The following is a 12,859-nucleotide window of genomic DNA, read 5'->3' as shown; positions in this document are numbered from 1 at the left end:
TATTTTTGGGTAGGGCTCAGGAAATTGTCACCTTGAATTAATTGCTGTGGAAATGGCGTCAGGCATCATTCACGAAGATGAAAAAAAATCTTGCTTTTATAAGGAGAAAATGTGTCTTGATGGACCAGTTCTCCACGTTAGATGTGGGGGACCTGTAGTCCTCAAAACATCACTGAACTACAAATCCCAGCATCCCTTGCTGTTGACCAGAGAGGCCTGATCTTTCGGTCAAATGGAAAATCCCACCGAATAGTTATGCCACACTCTCAGAATATACCTACTTTACTTTTATTTAGGATGTATGAGTTGCTATATTCTCATTTTTGCTTGTAGGATCAAGCCAAGCCTTTGGTTGGGTCAAAAGCTTGGCTGCTTTAGAGTGTAGAGAATTTTAAATGGTCTGTGTCTTTCTTAATTGATGAGCAGAAAATTTTCCCCTTCAGAATGTCCAGGAAATTACTTTAAAATTCTATTTGTGGTGTGACTGAGTCACCAAGTTTCCTCTTTCCAGAAAGGGCACTCGATTGGACAAATTAATGAATGTTACCAGCATGCACTTTTTGGATTGTATCTTTTCCTGGTTCCTAGAAGAGATATTCTGGCTTAACCAGAGAAAACTTATCCCCAGTTGACATCAAAGTGGGCTTGATGACCAGCTACCAATTCATCCTACCATTATTCCTGCCTTTAAAGTCCTAAAGTGGCAATGTTCTTCTATGTATGTAATGCCATTGTTGTTGGAGGCCATGTTAACACCGCAGTTAATAGTATGCATCCGGGAACTATAATTAGGTATTGCAATACAATCTAATTATATCTAATTACAGTATTGGCACATTCCACCAGTCATGGTGCCATCAAAATCACTTGCTCTGCTCTGAATTCATTCTTCTGGCTAAGCTCCCTATGGGAGCTGGGCTTCTTATGAAAATATAAAATACTGCCCACAAGTTAGACATGACATTTCTGAATCCATTGGAGTGGAATGCTTAGAATCAGCGATACAATTTAGGAAAATTAAGGGGCTCTGCCCCACAACCCTCAGTTCCAACCTCAGCACTTCCAGTCATAGGTCTCCAGTACAAGCCACGATGTTGCTGTGTGTGCCACGATGTCCTCGTGCAAATGATGGGAATTATGCTATTTGCTTCATTTCCGCAATGACATCAGGACCTACCCCTCCTTACTTGCTCCCTCTTTTTGCTGGCAGGAAGTATGACAGATATTTTCTCCCTCCAGTTGAAAAGCAGAGGGTGAAAAAAGGCAACATTTTGCTGCCAGTGAAAGGCTCAATGACCAAGTTCACACCAAGTGCTGTGCCACAATGTGGTTTGTTTAGCTTTCGCTTAGGATGTTGTATTAGCTCAATCACTGTAGTTTATGCAGTGAAACCTTGATTTAGCAGACCATGATTTAGTGGAGCCTTGATTTAGCAGACCATTTAGCAGTGTCTGTTATTCCCAATTGTCTGTTAAATCAGAGAGTATGTTATTTCTGATTTACATCATTTCTGTAATGGTATCTTTGCACAAATGATGCAAATGATGCCCTTTTATGTCATTTGGGCATTGAAGACTTCACATGAGTGACATGATTTGGATCATTTGTGTAATGATGTCATGATGCTAGTGATCTGAATCACCATGGGTATTTGGTCTGTTGCATGTGAAGTGCATTGTATCAAGATTTGATATATTGGGGTTTCACTGTAATTCATAGCTTATGCCTTAAGTGTTGCAAGAACCCTTGTTCAATAAACAATGGTTAAACATTAGTGGATGGTACAATGGCCATGTGTTTTTGAAAGGGGTGGGTTGGCTAAAGTTATACCCCTAGATAATCTACACCAGCCATAATTAAATGTGTTTGTGTAGATCCCTAAACCTGTGGCAAAGGAAATCTCAGAAAAAAGCCATGTGTTCTGGAAGAGTGCGTGGGCATGCTTGATATTAAGTTTTCAGAAATAAATGGCCACAGATCAGCCCTGGCAACCTGCTTGAGAAATGAGGGGAGTTTCCTAATTAATGATGCATGTGGTATTTCCAAACGGAGGGATAGTATAGATTTCTGCCAAAAAAAAATCTTTTTTTAATTGAATGGTTAACTCTGCAGGCATAAAAAAAAGCAGTGAATGGATTCATCCTCCTACCCAGGATAGCCAAAAAAGAAGTTTGTGGGCGTGAATTTTGCCTTATCAAATATTGCTGGTTTAAAGATTCTAAGGGTTTCTTTCTGTGAATGGTGCTGCAAACATTTAATCTAGTTTTTTTACGTAATGATGGCACGTTGGCTTTTGTTTCGGATTAATTGGTCTCCTCTTCATCACAATTCAATAGATAAACCCTTGGGAAGTGAGTACTAAAATCCGTCTCCAAACTGACCACTGTTCAGCCACCTGCAGATAAAAAAAATTATTATTTGCTGTCGTTTTCCAGGCCTTGGAGTAGGCATTTCCCAATGCGATAGTGTGGTGCCGCATCCAGCGATAATGAACTGGAGGATTTGATTACCCGCTGGATCCCTTTAGCTGTACAAATTAGTGTGCAGAACTGTGGCTCTCAGAAACCAGCCAAGAATTAAATCTAAATCTAGAGTCAGCACTCTAAATTTGCTTGCAGATGGAAATCATTTTGCTTCCCGTCTGCTTCTTGCTGTTAGTAAAATGCAGTACAGATTGATTTGGGTGGCTTGCTGAAGAGCACACAAGGATAAATCACATTGACTTTCATCAGTGGTGTCGAACAGGAACAGAACAAGGGGGAACAGTTGGGGCTTGCTAAATCCCACGAATGAATTCTCCTAAGGCTGGGAAGCTGATGTTTATCACTGCCACAATTATACGTATTTTGTGCTGTGTCTTAAGCCTTCCTTGGTGTCATGTTTAGAATCATAGAATGTAAGGATCGGACAGGAACTTGGAGGACATCTAGCCCATCCCCTGCTAAGTGCAGGTATCCATTACTACAGCATCCCAAACCAATGGCCACTTAATGTCTGTTTGAACCTCTCCACAAAGGAGACTCCACCACCTCCTAAGGTAGCCCAGTCCATTGGTGAACCGCTCTTACCATTAGGAAATTCTTCCTGATGCGTAGAACATAAAGATTGGAAAGTTCCTTGGAGATCATCTAGCCCATTCCCTCCCCGGTGCAGGAATCCACTATTACACCATTCCTGACTGATGGCCCTCTGATATCTGCTTAAACATGTCAGGCCAAGGAGAGTCCTCCACTCTCTTTATTCCTGGTCTAAATATTTAAGACATATTAAGTATTAAATGTATAAGAAGAGGAAATATTTTCAGTGCCTGAGATAGAATTGATGGATGGTTATCAAATGCAGATATTGGAGAAGACTTCTGAGAATACCATGGGCAGCCAAGAAAACCAACGGGTGGATCATTGAACAAATCAACCCAAAGTTCTCACTCAAGGTACAGATGACCAGATTCAAGTTATCTTACTCTGGACACATTATGTGAAGACCCCACTCTCTGGAGAAGGCTCTGATGATGGGAAAGGTGCAAGGAAAGAGAAGAAGAGGACAACCAGCAGCAAGGTGGAGGGACTCAGTCACAGTGGTGATGAGGGCACTCTTGGAAGACCAGAAGGACCAGGTTAGGGATAGATTGTCAGGGAGAAAATTTATCTATATGTTCACTAGGAGTCAACACCAACTGATCAGTCATCAGTCAATCAATACTAACAGGGTTCTCCCCCTACACCATCTCATTCATTCAGGATGCCCATGCAACCATGGGCCCTTCCAACCATGTTAGAAGAGCTGAAGGACCAGGTTAGGGACAGATTATCCTGGAGAAAATTCATCTATGTGCTCCCCAGGAGCCAACAACTTGATGGCACATAATCAATCAAATGCAGATGATATTGACTCTTACTCATCAATTTCTTTTAAGTCGTATTGAGTTGGGTAGACTGGCTCTTTTAAGAGTTATAAACCGTTTTTTAAGTTAAGGGGCTCCTGGAGGCTTTCTGATTGTTTCAGATATGGGCCTTAAATAGGTTTTGGCGGTTATTTGCTTCTTCAGTTAGACCAGTGGGAACCAAAGATATTTCTCTTTGCACATGAACGTTGGGCACCCTCTGAGCTGCAGAAGGTAAAAAATTCCGGGGAAAGGACTACTCAGAAAGAAGATGTGTTGGAAAAAAAGTGGAATTCCTGGCAAAGGAGATTCAAGGCCCTTCTCTAATAGGACAATGGTGTGCAAAACACAGGACCCAGTTCTCTTAATTTAGCTGCAGCACAGCAAACCAAAAAAAAAAAAAATTCCTTTCTTTTGTCTGAGACATAAGACGAATTGTTGTTTTAGGAAACACGTTCTTCATTCCTTCTGGCTAAATTCAAATTCTTTGGCTTGAACATATCAGCAATCTTTGTTGGTTGGGTTTGGTCGGAGGTGGGTGGGTGGGTTGGTTGTTTCGTTACGACTTTTCTACTTGCCTCTTAGTAACATGTGGTACTAATATTACTGGTACGGGATTGCATTTTTTTTAATTAAGTCTCCCCCAGCTCCTTTTTCACTGTTGAAATATCTTTATTTTCTTCTCTTTTTTTCCCCCTTTGCATTTCTGATGTTGAGTCTGCCCTCTCTCAGGTTAATGTTGAACCTTGTAAAAAAGAATATATTCCTTAGTTCCTCTTTCTGCTTTATTAGTGACCATCATATCTAGAAAGAGAAATACATTTCTTTGTTGAGGGGCAACCGAAGACGTAAAACTCCGAGTTCCTTATTTCCATTTTTTAATGTTGTTCATGTATGAACTTTGTCTTGTTGAGCTACTATAAGCTTGAAGAATGCTGAGTGTCTTATCACACATCCTTGTGTGTCCTCCTCATACTTTACAATGGAGAGTGTGGGGGTGCTGCCCAGAAACTTTAGGGTGCCCTAAAAGCTATGAATGGCCACCTTCCTTTGCAAAATCGCCACCAAAGTATCATTTCTAATGTACCAAAAGGGGGAAAGGTACTAAAACCTCTCATTCTTTGATTTCTTGGTTTAAATTAAGCCAGTTATCTTGTGACCTCACCCACATCTGGGATGGTTGCCTCTTCCAGAAGCTGGCTGTCCTTCGGCCAAAGCTCAGGGCGTTTATCTTGCTGTGGCTTCTGTTGGAGATGAAACCTTATCTAGTGAACTTTGCACAGAATTGCAGAGTCATTGATTTTCTTGGCTTTAACATACCTTGAACAGAATAGATGGACTTGCTTTCTACCCCAGTCTTGTTCAAAGGGAAGTGTGGAAGGACTAGGACCTATTATTCTAACACTTGGTCAGCCTTTTTTCACCTTCTGAAACTTTTCTCTATGTACATTTGAGGAGTCATCCTGGATATACAAAATGGATCCGTGCTGTTTCTCCACCTGTGAGTTGGGTTGCTTCCCTCCTGAGGTTGATCTCCCAAATCCACTTGTTCAGGGCTAACTGAGCAATGGCTCATCAAACATTGCTGAATAAAAACAACCCAGGAAATCTTAAATTCTCTTTTAAAACGCGATGCTGTGTGTTGCGTATTTCATCTCCAGTGTCCGTTTACGTCTATGACTTAAAACTAACCACAGTCATTAGCCTAGTTCATACGTAACACAGATTGATTACTTCTGCGGTTCGCACATCACACTAAGCTGAGGTTTAAACATAGTTTTTTAAATTGTTGCAGTAGTTATAATTTTTTTTAATCCATTCAATCATGTCTGATTCTTGGAGACTGCCTGGACAAGTGCCTGCAGTTTTCTAGGCAGGTTTTTCGGAAGTGGTTTGCCATTGCCTCCTTCCTAGGGCTGAGAGAAAGTCACTGGCCCAGGGTCACCCGGCTGGCTTCATGGCCAAGGTGGGACTAGACCTTACATGATAAAAAAAGAAGGGTTCCTTCATTTCGATTTCTCATGTTGCATGAAACCTGTGGTTTATAAGCCATAGTTTACACCCTTACATAATACAAATATGTAAACTGTGGCTTATAAACCATAGGAATTCATGGCTTCATACAACATGAGAAATTGAAAAGAAGGAACGCTTTTAACAGCATAGAGAGATGTGAGAATCCATCCCTGAATCACAAAACCAGGACTCAGGGCAGTAACTGCTAGTAATGCCATAAACATTGAAAAAATGGGCATGGTTGCTTAAACAAAATGCTGTCATTTAAAAGTAACACAGGAAAGGAAGCCTTTCTCATCCTTGTGAGAAAGATGCATCTGTTTACAGGAACAGAATGACAGTCTTTATTTTCTAAAAATGGTTTGTGTCTGTATGAATTCATCCCTTCATTGTAAGATAGTTTACTTTGCCATTTAAAACCCGTTTATACTCATGGCATAAAAGCACATTGTGAGAGAGGACAGCAAAGTACACAAATTACAGACCTGCTTGTTATCAGATTGTGGTGTGTGATGGAAAAAAAAATAATAAGAGAACAGATGAGAATAGAAAGCATGTATTATCTGAGTTTAAATATGTATTTTTCAAAGTGTGACTGCTTGTATCACTGGGGTAAGTAAGGGACGGGTGGGTAAGAGACATCTAACTAAGTGTTTAGTTATCTGGCTGTTAGAGCTAAACAAACATTTGCCAAGCCATGTGAAGACATAATGGACTTTCAGGAGAAATGTGTGACTTCTTAGCGTTCCCCTTCCTGTAACTGCTTCACCAAGCAATGCTTTGACTTGACTGTCATCTAATCTGTCTTTGCTCTTTGGGAAGATCTAGATACACCATCTGTTCATTTCTCTGTGTTGTATGATTTGCCAAGACACCCAGATAATCTCCAGAATCCACCCTGCTCTCTAGGTTTCCTTCTGAGGAATGACCTCTCGACTAAGATATAGGGGATAAACCGGGCAATTTGGACAGGTCTGCTGTGAAGGTGGGGCAGGTGGCCCCATGACCTTGCAGGGTGAGAAGGTGAGGAGAAGGATGTCCCAATGTTTAGGTGGGAGACTTACCTGCTCCACTGTCCAAAGCCAAGATCTTCATCTGCTTTGCAAGAAAGTGGGCCTGCCAGTGAAAGAACCGCCTTTCTGAACACCAGTTCGAGATTACACCCTGTTTTATCTTTTTGGACAAAGATGTTAATTTCAAGCACCCAGAGTCATCGTAATACAAGATGGGCGGGAAAGAAATATAACAAACAAACAAATAAATAAATAAAAGTCATGAGAACCAAAGCTATTTAGAGAACTGGGTTTTCAGCATGTTTGATTAGGGAAAAAGGCCTCTGAGATCTTTTCCCTCCTGTCTTAGAAGTACAATTTCCAAAAGGAACATTTTTCTAGTGGAAAATCATCCCAGGTAATAGATATAATATGAATATTATCCAATATGGTAAGTCATGAGTTGCTTAGCGTGACTATGGCTTAATGTATTCTACAAATCCAGTAGATAGTGGCTTATTTGCTAAGCCATGGTTAAGCACATTTGCACATACAGAGTATATATATATACATACACATGTATACATACTGTGTGTGTGTGTATATATAAATGTTATACAGAAGCTGGCTAAGATAACCACCATTAAGTAGTAGAAGTTGAGTAATACTGCTGAGAAAATCTGTTTATAAGAATGGATTCAACTGGTTTATTTTATTGTAACAGCTGCTTTTAGCCTAGATACTAATCTGAAAATAATGTAGAATCAAAATTGGCCACTACATGAATTTTACAGGATTGTCTTATTTATTTAGTTATTTATTGTAATAAGTGGGAATATTAAAGGAGGCGGAATTTGAGGGCTTAGAGCTGCAATATGACCTCCCCCATAGGTGAATCCTTAAGCTGTCAGCCAATTTGAAATCTTCAAACAGAACGAAGGGGAAAATCATGAAAAAATTCAAGTGTCATCGTATCAACTCTATGTTTGCCTAATATAAATTAATTCAAGTTGAATATTGGTCTGGGTTTGTCTCAAAGGTTATCTGTGCGTGGATTGTGACAACAGAAATTTAGAACTTGTAAACAAACTTGTACTGAACTGAAAAAGTCGAAGTAGCTCGAAATGCTTTCAGATGTGTGACTCCTGAAGTTCAGAAGTCATCTGCTAAAAATCCTGGCCTATTATTAAAATTAAACTAACTTCGTTTGGAAAAAAAATCATAGTGTTGAAACTATTTGATAAGGCTTGTTTTAATTCAGCATAATGACGTAACTCAGATACGCCTGGAAGAGTGCAATATCCAAAGTCTGGTGGATGCATATGGATGGTGAACTGGAACAGGTTATACCTGATAAATCCAACAAAAACTTTTGTGCAGCCACAGTTTCTTTCAGACGATCTCATTCTTCTTAAAATTTAAGCAGAGTGTGTCTGTGCAATGTCTTCCAGGCCAAGGAACATATTGAGTTTTTGAACGATGTCCTGAGGGATGCATTCGGGAAAGTAGTGTGGGATGAGGCAGGGCAGACATTAAATCTGATTTGGTTTACATTTCAGAAATGTAATTAATGACGATAAGAAACTCAATGTAAGATCCAGTTCAGCTGCAGTCTGGGCCCATGGCCAAAACAAGGAAGTGAACTCACTGTTTTGTCCTCTTTAAATGTGGTTTGTACTCAAGAAGTTGGGGAAGGAATAACTGGAGCAAGTCATATAGCACCAGGATGACAAGACTGTTAAGCAGTTGGAATTCAGCTAATCTAATTGGCACTTAAGGATTTTGCTTTGCTGCAGTAGCTCTGAAGTCAGAGCTAATGTGGTGAGAACAGTACAGCCACCAAGGAGCAGAATGATCATTACGCTATTTTATGGATTATCTGCTCAGAAGTTTTCAGTTTGTTTTTTTGCCCCCTGGTTGTGAAGGTTGTGAAGCTATGAAGGTGATTCTTCCTTAACCAAAGTACATTTCTCCGTACTGCATTTAGAAAGGATGCATGAATGCATGATGTGCTGGAGTGGTTAGGTCCCCATAATGTATGACACCAGGGCTGAGCAACTTGTACTCCCCAGGTGGCATATATCCCCCCAAGGACCCTGAGATTGTACCATTGTAGCTTGTTTGTTTTGTGCTTGTTCCACCAATATGGAAGATCCAGAACCAGTTTCCAAGCCACCCAGAAGTAGTTATGCTTACATGAACTCTAAGGAACAACTGTACAACAGTGGAAGAGTCTCCATGTGGAGGTTGTGGGTTCTTCATCTCTGGAGGCTTTTAAGAAGAGGATGGAGAACCACCACTCATGGATGGTTGAGTTGGTTTTCCTGCACATTGCAGAAAGTTGGACTAGATGATCCTTGTGGTCCCCTTCCAGTGATGAACCATGAAGAGATAGCTGGCCAACCATGCTCTTCATGGCAATTTCAGTGCTTAACTATAAGCCCAGTAAGGGTAGCATACAAATTGGTCTACTAGGACCAGGGAGAAATATGTCACTCCCACCTTAGAAATTGTTATTTTCAGTCTGTTGATAAAACAAGCGCCTCTCTTATCAGCAACATTACACGGCATCTGGCAGAAGGGAACATGGAGACATTGTCCTGGTTGAGTGAAGAGTGAAAAGATCTGCTGGACCAAGTAGGACTAACTAGTTTAAGCTCGACTCTGGATGTTGCCGTGGTCTGAAAAATGCTTCATAGACGAATCAGAGTTATGAGAGTGGCTTACAGTGGAAGGAGGACTGTTGAAAAGGTGAAGAACCTGCCAATCTTCACTGAAAGTATAAACATGTTTGCAATTTAAAAAAAAAAAAGTGAATCTTTTCCCTTTATGAACAGTAGCATTTGCCAAGTTTGGTTAAGTTGCGGAACGGTCTCTCTCCTTTAGCAGGGCTAGGCTTTATTATGACTTGCTTTTTCATAGTTCTTGGCCTTCAAAAATATGCAGAGTAAAGGATTACTAATGTTCTTCTGCTAAGGAAATTAAGACAGTGGTGGGTGGGGAATAATTTTTGACTTGGCTTGTGAATGTTAGGCCCCGACTACGATACTTAACCAAAGAAAGACTGTCCTCGAGACTTCCTGCATGGTATCAGCTTGCCGTCCAAATCTTTGCTTATAAAAATATTGGGAGATCAAAGGTGTGTTCCTGGAAGAACAGCCAAAATATGTTTCTTGTTTTACATCTGGAGCCTTCTTTGTGCTGCTCCCAAGAGCTATTTGTAATATGTCCCCATTTCTTTCGTCCGAAGAATGCTACAGCTCTTAATCCACCCCACCCTGGAATAATTTTGCTTAATGGCCAAGCCATTCAGCCCCATCTAGGGCATTGCTGGGAAAAAGCTTTTCAAAACATGGAGCTCTGTTCCATCAGAGATCAGCTGTTCCTTTTTATACCCACTTACACAGATCTACAGAGACATTATTATTACTAGTAGTAGTAGTATCAGCCTGAATCTATCCACTGGAGGATGAAAAGCTTTTCTTTGAAGATTATAGACCATGATCTACCACACTGGCCCACAGTGGGTTGCTGGGTGGAAGTTTTTTGACTTCCCAGGGTAGGGCTGAGAGAAGAAGATTGACCCAAAGACACCCAGCTTGTTGGAATTATCAGGGGTCAACTCAGCATTGTCTCATAAGCATAAGGGGGTCTCTCTAGCAAACGCATCTCTGTTGTGCTTGTGGGATGTCACATGGGTCACCTGATTTCCACTTCCTCCTCCTCCTCGGGCTTGGGGATTAACAACCTCCATTACCCTTGTGGCACAACTTGAGTTCTTTAAAATGAAAAAAAAAACACCCATAAAATCTCACATCAAAAATTCTGGCATCTCTCTCTTTTTCCTTTTCCTTCCCCAACTATATAAATCACTAAACAGAATAATGTAATTCCTTATAGCAGTTTATTTAAGTTTATAGCCCATTTCTGTTGCAGAATGAGAAGGGTTAGGAATGTTCCTTCTTGGAACTTGTCAAAAACTACCTTTTTCAGCTGCTACATCTGTTAAAACAAGAGACTGTCTTCCTTTTCAGCTTTCTAAATGTGTCTGTAGAGAAGCAAAAACACTTGCCATTTAAAACGTCTCCATGTGTGCACTTTGCCACTGATGTGGAACAATTTAATGTTGTTAATTGTTTCAGCCTCTGCTTTTCACAGAGTCTGGGGGGCAAACTGCTTTTATAATTTTTAAGCTAAGTGAATGACTTCTATATTAGCCATATGGATGTACACATGTAATGGAGTTCCTTGCTAATTATTGTTGAGTGTTTTGTGGGAAAATAAACTTGACATCGTTGCTATTAAACTAATAATATGTATTCACTCGGTTGATGGAGTTTCTTCTCTGTGTGCAAAGGGTGAAGTAATCAGTATGTTCTTTTGTTTTCAACTAGCCAAAGTTTAGGGCAAACTATAGTTATTTTAAATCATAGTTTGTTTGAAAAAGCCAGCTTTGAACTATAGTCTATCAAATCTTGGTTTGTTGGCTAAATCATTGTTTAAAATGATTGCAAAAGTGAAATTGTCACAAAACTGAGCTTTTCCCTCAGGATCGAAGGACGCAGACCCATTCAGGTAATATATTTCTGGGTTCAACACTGACATTATTGATTTAAGCTAAAATGTTTGGCGTAGCATATCGTCACGTAGTTCTTACCATTGTGGTTATTAACCATGGGTAATAGCTTAGTGTTGTGGGGAGACCCAGCTAATGCTTTATTCAGTCAACTGTGGTTAAACAAAGGAGGCAAAATGCTGTGTGGATCATGCATTAGTGATTTTTATGTTTGATTGATTATGTGCTATTAAATCAGTGTTGACACTTAGTGCCACATAGATAAGAGTTCTCCAGGAGGGTCTGTCCCCAACATGGCCCTTCAGGTCTTCCAAGGGTGCACCCGTTGCCTCTGTAACTGAGTCCATCCGCCTTGCTGCTGGTTGTCCTAATTTTTTATATTAAATTTAACTTTTATTTAGTGTGAAGTTATAACTAACCATACACGTAAATTGAAAATGTTATATAAACCAGGGTCAGTAATAATGTCATGTATAAGTATAATCATCGGTACAATACATTTCCTAATTCCAGTGCCAATATAATATAATAATATAATATAATATAATATAATATAATATAATATAATATAATATATAATATAAATATATAATAATATCATATCATATCATATCAATCTATAGAGTTGCCCTAAATGGAAAAATGACCATCCATCGACAACAGTGATATTGAATATAAAATATCTGTACAAGAGAAGCAAAAGGAGAGATTTTCTTAATCTTCATTAATTGCTGGAGCAGTAACTGTTGTATGCACACAAATGGGATTCATATGTCTTGCTAAGCTATCATAATGAGCATTTGGTTTGGGCTTAATGCGTTATATGTAGTCAGCTGCTTATGGCTTCTTCAACACACCATAGTAAAACAAGCTTTGGTTTAGCCCAGTGACCAAACCAGTCTTTTCAAAGATAAGACCCACCTTTCACTCTTACTCAAGCTTTGAGAGACAATTGCCTTGTTAGTTCTCAGTCCTTGACACTTAATGCTGCTCATTTCCAAAAAGTTGATCATGGGGAGACCCACCTGGTTCCAAGGTCATATTATGGTTTGCTTACAGATAGATCGTGGTCCAGTGGAACCACATTTGGTGGACAATGTGGTGGATTTACACACTTTGCTAAAGCACATCAGAATGTGGTTTCTTATTCGGAGAAACCTAGAGTTGAAAGAGGCATCAGGTCCATCTTCCTTCATAGTGGAGGAACTTGAATTAAAATATCTCAGATGGATGTCTAGCTTCCACTTGAATACAAGGGATGAATGGGAGCCTGCTGTGATTTTCTGATGTTCCTATGGAATCTGCCTTATGCTGACACCCACCATGTTGAGGATAATATATATTTACTAGTAAAACACGAGTAGTTTCAGATTGTTTATAAGTGTGTATTTC

At 39.8% G+C, this 12,859-nt stretch overlaps 1 protein-coding gene across 1 annotated transcript in view; it reads left to right on the top strand.

The window, feature by feature from the left end:
• Nucleotides 1–12,859, top strand: part of CYTH3 (cytohesin 3) — a 59,638-nt gene that overhangs the window by 17,283 nt on the left and 29,496 nt on the right. The gene's annotated exons all lie outside the window — the stretch shown is intronic.

Source organism: Candoia aspera, chromosome 14 (genome assembly GCF_035149785.1).
Source record: "Candoia aspera isolate rCanAsp1 chromosome 14, rCanAsp1.hap2, whole genome shotgun sequence".
NCBI lineage: Eukaryota > Metazoa > Chordata > Lepidosauria > Squamata > Boidae > Candoia > Candoia aspera.
Note: the sequence above shows the minus strand (reverse complement) of the source record. Positions and strands in the feature narration are given on the sequence as shown.